Source organism: Bombina bombina, chromosome 5 (assembly GCF_027579735.1).
Source record: "Bombina bombina isolate aBomBom1 chromosome 5, aBomBom1.pri, whole genome shotgun sequence".
NCBI classification, from domain to species: Eukaryota; Metazoa; Chordata; class Amphibia; order Anura; family Bombinatoridae; genus Bombina; species Bombina bombina.
Genome location: NC_069503.1, coordinates 999,972,616 through 999,984,477, shown reverse-complemented (window position 1 = coordinate 999,984,477; position 11,862 = coordinate 999,972,616). Strand labels below are relative to the sequence as shown.

The window sequence follows — 11,862 nt, the reverse complement described above, 5'->3', positions numbered from 1 at the left end:
TGAATGAAGGAATACTGATTATCCTGAATCATGGCAAATATAAGTTTAAAGACATATATTTAGAACTTTACATATAAAGTGCCCAACCAACCATAGCTTAGAGTGTCACAAAAAATAAGACTTACTTACCCCAGGACACTCATCTACATAGTAGATAGCCAAACCAGTACTGAAACGAGAATCAGTAGAGGTAATGGTATATAAGAGTATATCGTCGATCTGAAAAGGGAGGTAAGAGAAGAAATCTCTACAACCGATAACAGAGAACCTATGAAATAGATCCCCTAGAGGAAGACCATTGTATTCAAATAGGCAATACTCTCTTCACATCCCTCTGACATTCACTGCACTCTGAGAGGAAAACCGGGCTTCAGCCTGCTGCGAAGCGCATATCAACGTAGAATCTAGCACAAACTTACTTCACCACCTCCATGGGAGGCAAAGTTTGTAAAACTGAATTGTGGGTGTGGTGAGGGGTGTATTTATAGGCATTTTAAGGTTTGGGAAACTTTGCCCCTCCTGGTAGGAATGTATATCCCATACGTCACTAGCTCATGGACTCTTGCTAATTACATGAAAGAAAGTATACGATATGTGACTTTTTAATTAATCAATAGCAACCCATACAAAGTTAGTTGCTAGTCATTGGTTACACTGTAACTTAACGTTTGAATACACGGTAACTCCTGTGGTTTCATTTATACACACACGCTCCATTTCAGATATTGGGCTGTACATATGACAGCGGAGATATACCTCTAGTCTTTGGAGCAATGAATATTCTAACTGTGACCCATGGGCACACTAACAAGTAATTTGTATTAGCCTCCTCACTAAGTATTTCACTCCTTTGGAGGTTGCTGAAAATCATATAATAAAAGTATATGATATGTAACTTTATAATTAATCAATAGCAACCAATACAAAGATAGTTGAGAGTCATTCGTTACACTGTAACTTAACGTTTGAATACACAGTAATTCCTGTGGTTTTATTTATATACACACGCTCCAGTCTAGATATTGGGCTGTACAAATGACGGCGGAGATATACCTTATACCTCTAATCTGTGGAGCAACTAATATTTTAATCGTGACCCACGGGCACACTAACAAGTAATTTGTATATAAAAGTGCACACGTAACTTACAAGGTATCAATACCTAGCCATACTACTACTGTTGCAGTACTCTATCACAGAGTACATATGGGTACAATTTATTTTAGTATCCACATAACACTCAGTGAGGTATATAATTTATGAGTACACACTTTGACTGATAAGTGGCCCCTAACAGGTTGGCCTCAATTTTGCAGAGATGTTAGCCCACAACAGATTATAAACATACCTTTACTATTAAGGTTTACCACAAATCCTCTTTAGGTTGGAGTTACTATCCATGATATCAATTCAGGATAAGAATTTGTAACTATCCACCATTTTCACTACATTAGTTTGAAAACCACTTTTACTTGCTGCAACTGTTTTTATTGTGTGTAACCCTTTTTAAATAAAACTAATAAAGTTGATATATTTTAAAACCTATATACACTAAGCCCATACGTATGAGGGCAGAATGCTTTTCTGGTTAATATCCTGTCCAGCTCTCTTGCTGGAATTGTTCTTGTATATGTTTCTCTCTGATACTCAGCACCTATACACAATAACATAGTATATTAGATTATATTCTATACATTTAAATAAAGTGTTCCCTCAAAGTACAGTCCATGTGACAAGCTACCCCAAACCTTATTTCTCTGCACCCTAAACCTGTAGCCTATGAGCTCTCCAGAGCAGGGCCCTCTTGTTTTTTATCACAACTCCTTGCCATTGCATGCCCCTATCATTGTACCCAGCGCTACGGAATTTTGCGGCGCTATACAAATAAATGATAATAATAATAATAATACATAGATAGGTTGAAAAGCTTGTCACTGTCTCACCCAAATGTGTTTAGCTAGCTCCCAGTAGAGCATTGCTCTCCTTCAACAAAAGATACCAAGAAAATAAAGAAAGTATGATAAAAGAGGTGAATGTGAAAATTGTATGCTCTATCTGAATCCTGAAAGAAATATGTTGGGTTCATGTCCCTTTAAGGTCTATTTCTCAACTCTGTATGTTTATTTTATTATATTATAAATTATTATATTATTTATTTTACAACATTATTGCTGTGAAGAAGAGGCTATTTCTGCAGACACAGATTCACAGTTTTTTTAGATCTACAAAACCAATAATATGTGATAATATCTTCTAGACAGAAAAAGTGCCCACTCTAACCTTACTCTGGGAGGGCAAGACCTTGTGAATTGATTAATAGAATTGATTTACCAAAAAAAAAAAATGACACAACTATGAAAGCTCAGACACTCTTTGAGCAAAAGAAAAGGCAACAGGAAACAAAACTTTCCACAATAATAATTTAATATCTATGAAATGCATAGGTGCAAACGGACCCCTCGAGGAACGAAATTCAACCTCCATAGAGGAGCAACTGATTTAAACACAGGCCTGATTCTAATCAAAGCCTGACAAAAGGATAGAATATCTGGTACATCTGGCAGACGCTAGTGTAACAAAATAGATAAAACAGAGGAGCAACTGATTTAAACACAGGCCTGATTCTAATCAAAGCCTGACAAAAGGATAGAATATCTGGTACATCTGGCAGACGCTAGTGTAACAAAATAGATAAAACAGAGATCTGACCCCTTAGGGAACTTACTGATAACCCCTTCTCCGATCCTTTCTTGTAGAAAAGACAAAGTCCTGGGAATCCTAACACCACTCCTGGAGTAGCCTTTGGATTCACCCAAAGAAGAAATTTGCGCCATATCTTACGGTAAATCTTACGTATATATATATAGACTAAAAGACCAAGGAACTGCCAAAGTATCCATCAGCTTGGCCTGGAGTCCGTAGACCGGTATCTCGGAAGCTTGGCAATCTGAAGAGATGCCAAGAGATCCAAATCCGGCCGACCCTATCTGAGAATTAGGTTGAAGAGAATTTCCGGATGAAAATCCCACTCTCCTTGAAGAAAAGTCTACCTGTTCAGAAAATGTGACTTCTAATTATCCACCCCTGAGATGTGGATCACCTACAGATGTCAATACCGGGCCTCTGCCCACTGGATTATGTTGGCCACTATGATCATCACTAAGGAACTCCTTGTTCCTTCCTGATGATTGATGTAAACTACCGTCGTTATTGTTTGCCTGGAATCTAATGACTTGGGCCGAAGGCGACTGAGTCCAGGCTCTAAGCGCATTGAAGATCGTCCTCAGCGCTAGAAAGTTGATGGAAAGAAGAGACTCTGTCTGAGTCCAAACTCCCTGAGCCCTTAAGAAGCTCCAGACTGCTTCCCCTCATAAAAGATTAATATCTGTTGACATAATCACCCTTAAAACACAGCGAAAGCATGTCCCCTGGTATAGATAATCCAGAGACAACCACCATTGAAGAGAGTAATTTGTCTCCTGATCCTAATTATTCAAGGAGACAAACCTGTATAATCTGCAGTACACCGCCTGAGCCTGCTTAGCTATCTGAGATGAAACCAAGCAAACAGTATGATGACCATAGCCACCACCATCAATACAATTATCTCCATGGACTGGACAATTGACAGCTGAGGAGTAGACCGAAGGACTCAACATGTATTCAGAATCCTTGACCTTCTGACCTCCATCAGAAATAAAGTCATGGATATAGAGTCTATTAGATTTCCCAGGAAAGGTACCCCTGTCTGAGGAATAAACAAACTCTCTTCTAGATGTATTCACCCGTGTATTCCCCAGAAGGATAGTACAATGTCGGAATGGGACCTTGCTAGATGATAAGATGACGCCTGGATTAGAATATAGGCAAAATCAGTAGCATGCCAATCATGGGTTATATGATGATAATTGTAACCCACCAGCAAAGTAGACCCGCTGTGTGGAACACCTAGCCACAGCTGGATTCAAACTCTCAACCTTCAGCTCTAAAAGCAGCAAAATCTACCACTAGTCCATTGTAGGACAGAGGCGCCGCCGCAATGCCCCCCGGCCTTTAGAACCACCAGTAGCGACCCCAGAACCCTTATGAAAATTCTGGGAGCCGTGGTCAGACCGAAAGGAAGAGTCCCAAACTAAAAACGTTTGTCCAGAAAGACAAACCGTAAGAATTTGTGATGATCTCTGTGGATAGGAACATAAAGATAAGTATCCTTTAGATCCACTGTCATCATAAAAAGACCCTCCTGGACTAATGGAAGAATGGAACGAATAGTTTCCATCTTGCATGATGGAACTCTGAAAAACAAGTTTACACCCTGTTCCAAATTATTATGCCAATGATATCTTTCTCATTTACCTAAATAATTGATGTAAACAACAGTCAGCATAATTCTCATGTTATCAACTATTAAGAGTAAAATTCAAATTTATTGAAAAAACCTCCTAATGATAACAGTATTTTTTTAAAAAAATAAAAAACTTACAATGCACTGTTCCAAATTATTATGCACTGTAAGTTTCAAAACACTTTATAGGTTGTAAAGAACTGAAAATTGTCATTTGATGTGTTTGTAGCATATTTACTGAAATCAAAAGCTATTTCAATCAAACTTTGAACAACATTTTAGCTTTTTAAACATTTTAACAGGTCACGTTACATTTAACATAGGACCCCTTATTTGATAGAAGCTTCACAAGTCTTGCATCCATTGAACTTGTGAGTTTTTGGACAGTTTCTGCTTGAATTTGTTTGCAAGATGGAATAGCCTCCCAGAGCTGTTTGGATGTAAACTGCCTCCCACCCTCATAGATCTTTTGCTTGAGGATGCTCCAAAGGTTCTCAATAGGATTGAGGTCAGGGGAGGATGGAGGCCACACAATGACTTTCTCTCCTTTTATCCCCATAGCAGCCATTGATGCAGAGGTATTATTTGCAGCATGAGATGGTGCATTGTCATGCATGAAGATGATTTTATTACGGAAAGCATAGTTCTTCCTTCTGTACCAGGGAAGGAAGTGGTCAGTCAGGAACTCCACATACTTTGCAGAGGTCATCCTTACACCTTTGGGGACACTAAAGGGGCCGACCAGCTCTTTTCCCATGATTCCGGCCCAAAACATGACGTTGCAGCCTTGTTGGAACAGGGTGGCCGTCCACCAAACATCCACTACTCCATCCATCTGGACCATCCAGGGTTGCACGCCACTCATCAGTGAACAGGACTGTTTGACAATTAGTCTTAATGTATTTTTCTGCCCAATGCAGCCGTTTCTGCTTGTGAGCATTGGTTAGTGGTGGCCGAATGGAAGGTTTATGCACAGTTGCAAGATTTTGGAGGACTCTACACATTGATGTCCGTGGGACTCCAGAGGCACCAGCAGCTTCAAATATCTGTTTGCTGCTATGTAATGGTATTTTAGCAGCTGCTCTCTTGATCCGATGCATGGATCTGGCAGAAATCTTCCTCAATGTGCCTTTATTTGCACAAACCTGTCTGTGCTCTGAATCAGCCACAAATCTCTTAATAGTGCGATGATCACGCTTAGGTTTTCGTGAAATATCTAATGTTTTCATACCTCGTCCAAGGCATTGAACTATTTCACAATTTTCGGCAGCAGAGAGGTCCTTTTTCTTCCCCATATTGCTTGAAAATGGTGCTCTGCTTAATAATGTGGAACACCCTCCTTTAGTAGATTTTCCTTTAATTGGGCTCACCTGGCAATCTAATTATCACAGGTGTCCGAGATTGTTTTCAGTGATCAAAAGAGCCCTGAGACACAATGCCATCCATGAGTTATACTGAAAAAAAAAAATATTTAATCTTTGTGACACTGAAATTGAATTTGCATAATAATTTGGAACAGGGTGTAGACTCTAGAAGCCTAAGATAGATCTGAATATTCCCTCCTTTTTGGGAACTTCAACCAGCTGAATAAAAAATCCCCATTAAGCCAGGATCCAACAAGGCCCTCTTGTAGTGGAATTGTTAAAATAAACAAACTTAAAGCATACCTATGAGTATCAAGGCTCTAACCCTAAAGCTCAGAGAGCTGGGACAAAGAGCCTCTATCCTGACCTAATCCAAGGAAGTTTCTGACTTAATAGTATCAGACAACGCATCACATCAAAATACTGCCGCACTAACAGTGTTGAGGGTAATGAGTACACCGTTGGTCTATATAACCTTTGAAAAACCCAACTCTTCCCTAAGGAAAAAAGTGGTTCACTTATCAATGTTGGAAACTACTCCTTTCACCCTAGGTAAAGTCTGCCCAGTCCCCTTAACTAAGGAGGTTATGGGAAAACCTTCCTTAAATAAAAGGAATGTGGTCCTTCACCCTGGACGTACTAGGACAGATCAGGATAGTGCTCGAACAAATACTCGAACACTATAGGTTTGTGGCATAAAAATTAGTATTACCAACATACTCCCAAATGGCAAATGCCTAAAAGGAAGAAGATGCATAGAAAAAAGGTGCAATATTGTAATGAAAAATTGACACAAAAAAACGTATGTCACTTTTAAACGTAACATAAATTTATGTGTGTAAAAATTCCACTTTAAACACAAAGCTGAAATACTTAAACAGCTGGAATGTATCAAATACTCAAGGTTATTTCCCTCCACGAAAATCTTTAAAAAAAAGCAAAAGATTTATGCAATCTGAAGAGAGACAGAGTAGTACTGTGACTTGAAATGGCATGTAAAGCAAAAAGTAAAGGAACACCATCACTATGTTTTTGCATCAAAAAATTAAAATGTGCTGTTATATGTGGCGTATAACACAGAACCCCCAGACTTCAACTTAAAGTGAAAGTAAATTTTGAACCTCAGCAAAACATCTATGCAATATTTATCATTAATAAATAAGCATCGCTATGTTTTTTTTATTGCTTTTTTCAAAATTGATGTTATATTTTATATTTTATTTTCCCTACCGTGTTCGTTCTTGCTCCGCCCACCCTCCTCTTCCTGTATTTTTAGGACTTTACGTATAGAGTGGTCCCACCCGCTCTATACGTAGCTGAAATGCTCGTTCACGATAAAGCAACACATTGCGCTTGCGATCAGTGCTACAATGCGCATGCGATTTTGTTATCACACCTTCAATGCGCATGCGTCAAATGATTTGCAAACATAGTACTGAATGAATAGCAATTATGTATTCATTCAGTACTATACGATTTGAGAATCTAAAGTTGTGAGATCCGTGAGCCTATATCAAAAACCCATAAACGATTTTAATTGTAAAATCGCTACTAGTATGCTGATCAATATTGTTATGGAGCGGCAGTGACAACAGCTGACTTTCCCGGCAGACAAAAAGCTTTGCGCATGCGCGAATTGGGCACACGCGTCCGTCAGAATTGCATATGGAACTGATTTTGCGCATGCACAATAGATTAGACATTATGATGACGTGGCTTCACGGCTGCCGATCGGCCAGAAAGTCAATTGGCTATGAGAAAAACGTGACAAGGAAGTAAGATATGTATTGGGAAGCAGGGAGATTTAAACATCAGAAAAATATCAGTTTGTATGCAACGAAAATAATAGTTAGACATAGATTAAAGAAAAACTATGAATTAAACTCATATATTTTTAAAGAACGGATCTAACCGTGCTAAGCTGACCACCAAACTTTACCAACACTTTAACCTATAGGAATCAGTCTGTAATTGGATGGGACACTGACAGGCAACATGCATCCGGATTAGTTATAACCCTCTTACATACTGCATGTCTTTGAAGCTTCTCTGCTAAACGCCTAGCGCAGCAGAGAACAATAGCCAGCTCACTGAAAAACATTCACACATAAAGAGCGCAAAGCCTCTCAACTATACGCTATAATACAGCAGAGAAGGCATCTGGCGTCCATCCTAGAATTTTGTACAAAAAGGCGTGCAAACAAAGGCGCAAACCATAGCTCCACCCATCGTGGGCGCATCAAGTAAAATCTCCCGGTCTGCTAATTTGAACAAAATGAAGCTGTCGGGTGAAAGAGAATGAGGGTCGGAGGTATTTATTACTGTACAAGGTACAACTAATAGAACTCAATCCAGGTCTGTACACTTTTGTTTTCATATTTTTAAATAAAAGCTATGTTTTACTAATGAGAACTGCATGGGCTAAATGTTTTCTATGGAGAAGATTGTTTTCTATGAAATAACCTGTAATGGCTATTATGCTGAAACTGGATAAAAAGTGGTGAAAATTTACATTCACATCATTTATGATTTATCATGGGTACAGGTTTTTTCTGTCAACTGTATACCTTATGCATACAAACGCCTACATCTGAACTGTTTGTCGGGAGAACCACTCTCATAAACATGTATGAAAAATAAACAAAACCCCCTTAGTCAGCTCACAATTTAATACCAGCTGTAGGGAACGGTGAACAAGTCATATAAACCCTTTCAAGGAATTCTCCCTGTCGGATGCCTCCTTAAGCCGTAGGGAGTGGTGACATGTAAAACACATTTCATGCATAATCAAATAAATCTCCACTGTCGGCCGTCTTATTTGATAATATAACATTTTGTATGCGCAATAAAATAAGCCACCCTGTCAGCTGTTAGACTTGTTTCGTCTTTTAACACCTTACAGTGAGAAAACTTAACAACGCCCTTGTAAAATATTGTGTATGTCACTGAGTAAGAAACCTCTGAGTGCTGCCTACAACCTGGCTGTCATCAGAGATAACCCGACGCAGCAGCTGCAGTATAGACCGAAGGCTCAAAAGCAGAGCGCACATACTAGCGCCATTCGACAAGCCCCGCCCTCGAGGGCGTTACATAAACCAACTCCCGGTCGCCATTGTTTAAGTATAGGCACCGGGAGTAAAGAAAAAAAGTGTACATTGGAACACTTAAACACTTACTGTTAAACATCTACTTTACCCAGAGAAGTCAAATGATAACTATTCTCTATGCAATCTCCCGGTCACCCTGCTTTAGATATAGGCACCGGGAGACAAGTATAAAACACACAATATAGGCTCTAACATACTGCGTCTAATGCACAACATACAGCGTTACTGTGAGCATGATACATTAGAGCTTGATATCAAAGCCCCCGGTTTGTCTCAATACTACATATGAGACCACCGGGAGATGAGACACATGTAAACCTCAGTGTCCTTAGCGGCCTTAAGTCTCCTAATAAGCTACCATGCATTTCCAAGAGGTATAGAAAAATAACAAAGTGCCCAGGCCTTTTTCTGAGATGCTTCACCCCCCAGAAATAAAGACAGCACTTACCTCATTCTGCCCGACAGCAAACGCATCCCATCCGGCTTGCGAGGTCCTAATTTTTCTCCTCACATTGGCCTGTGGAAATAAAAAGTACTGAGTTTTACTCTTCCCTCAGACTTTACAAGCAGGGCAGCAACAGTATGGGAGGCACAGTGATAATTATGTCCCACAAGTTCCCATTGCTTTAAAGCCACCAAATGCTCTACTGTAGAGACTGATCTGGACTAGGCTACACCCTAGAACAAAGTAGCACTCTTTGGCACTACTTTAAAAATAATAAACTCTTGATTGAAGAATCCATACTAACACCTCACTTTGCCATCTCCTATCTAACTAACACAGGCAAAGAGAATGACTAGAGTGGGAGGGAAGGGAGGAGCTATTTATACAGCTCTGCTGTGGTGCTCTTTGCCGCCTCCTGCTGACCAGGAGGTGAATATCCCACAAGTAAGGATGAAATCCGTGGACTCATCGTATCTTAAAAAAGAAATATGGTTTAAAGGTTGTTCTCTCATGTGAGTTGTATGAAATTCTTGAGTACAATATTCCATTTAGAGCACTATAAATTAAACAAAAACACTGCAAAATATGTACTATACCTCACAACATTTCACAGAGGCTGATGTGTGATGTTAAAAAAGGCCTTTTAAGGGCAGAACAATGTCAGGAGGGGTGTGCTCGATAGTAAAAATGCAGGAGGACTCTGGTCATTGAGGGTTTTCCTGGGCAGGCTGTGGCTCATAAGTCCCTTAAAACACAGACAATGAGTGGCTGCTGGTACGTAACAGGTCAAACTTCCCAACCTATGACAATTCCACTGGATGCAGCAGTTTTGCAACAATGTTATACATCAGCAAAATGCAGCAAGATGGCAGCACTATTTCTTGTCATTTGCACACTACCTATCTAGATATCTCTTTAATGAAGAATAACATGAAAACTATGCAAATTTAATAATAGAAGTAAATTGGAAACTTTTTTTAAATTGTATTCTCTATCTAATTCAAGAAAGAACATTTTTAGGTTTCATGTCCCTTAAAGTCCTGGTCAGTGCAGCTCTGCAACTTCACATTGGGCGCCGCCATCTTGAAATATAAGTATTTTTGCACCCAGTGACAGAAGTGATGCTCATTCTCAGATCAGTGATGTTGTTGTCTTCTTGATAAGCCATATTGTGCACTTCAGTTTAGAGTGCAAAAAAACAAAAGAGTTGGAGCTTTATGTTTTTGAAGTGGGTGGATTTTTTTTAAATGCAACTTTTAAACTTTGTAAAAAAAAGCTTAAAACATTTCTAAGGTTTCTGTTTTCTATTGCGCAGACTAATAGAGGGCAAGGTACGGCTGTCAATAATACAGAAACATTCCTGATCTGTGATTGAATATGTGCAACAATATGTGTGTTCCAAGATGGCGGCAACCAGCTGGATACTGTATGAGGTAAAATAAGAGAATGGCTTTAAAGAGAGGTGCAGGTACAATAGGAGAAACAATATAATGATGAGTATTAACCCTGCTAATGTAGTCGTACCCAGTAGTTTACTGTCCTTTTAAAAGTTTAAGAATATATATATATATATATATAAATATATAAAACTTTGCAAATCTTTATAAATGTTTTTTTTTTTTTTTTTTTATAAATATATACTAAATATTTATATATGCATTTATAAGAGCATTGATTTTACTGCATATTACCAATGCTTCCTACCAGAAGTAAATTAGTTTTTTTTTAAAAACAGCTTTATAAAATCCAGTTTTAGTTTTGTTTTGTAAAAATTTAAATATAACCTAAAAAAATATTGTCAATTTAAAAGCATCATATATCAGCTTAGTTTTAGTATGTGTAATAAACCAGTTAATTGTCAGCAAAATGATATGCTAACAATTTTGAATGTAATCATTATTCCCCAAGGCTCTTTGTATATACTCAGGACTGCTTTTCATTAGTGATAAATTGATATTGGCTGTCAATGCTGTTCCTTTAGCTCTGTCTAACTCATTTAATAATCAGCTCTCATTAACAAAGTGGAGTAACTGTAAATCTTTCTTGCTGCTTTTTTTTTTGCAAAATTCCTGAAATAAAAATTCAGAGCACACTTCTATTTGGGTATATATATATTTCTGAATGAGAGCATGATACTGGCATATATTTACTGTATTTTAATGTCCTATAAAACCAAGAGACACCTTTATGATACTGAATAGAGATGTAAAAAAGATTTCTAATGCTAATGTTTCAGCATGTCACTGATAGTTTAGCAAATGTAAATCCAAGCACCTAATAACATCTGACATGTAAAATATCACATGAACATCTCTGGGTGAAAAAAGGAAGATATTTTACTTAATATTTTCCTCAGTAGCAATATTCCATTTTAAGGGACTTTAAAGTGATGGTAATCTTTTCCCTTGGTATAAACAGATAGAATTTTAGCAATATTTTAGAATTTGAGTTGAATTAATCAGTTGTAATGAAGATACGCTATAACTTACCTTTTAATGTAGCACTGAAATTCAAATACCCCACGCTCCAGCCGCCCACCTCAAACCTTTGTGAGCTAATGGTTTGAGCTGTTCTCCAATAAGCACTCTAGCCTTACAGCAC

General features: G+C 38.3%; 1 non-coding gene across 1 annotated transcript; it reads right to left on the bottom strand.

Moving 5' to 3' along the window:
- Positions 1 to 6,571: 6,571 nt before the first annotated feature.
- Positions 6,572 to 6,683, bottom strand: LOC128661879 (U5 spliceosomal RNA). The gene has a single exon (XR_008402656.1). It is a non-coding gene; the product is annotated as a U5 spliceosomal RNA (small nuclear RNA).
- Positions 6,684 to 11,862: the final 5,179 nt, after the last annotated feature.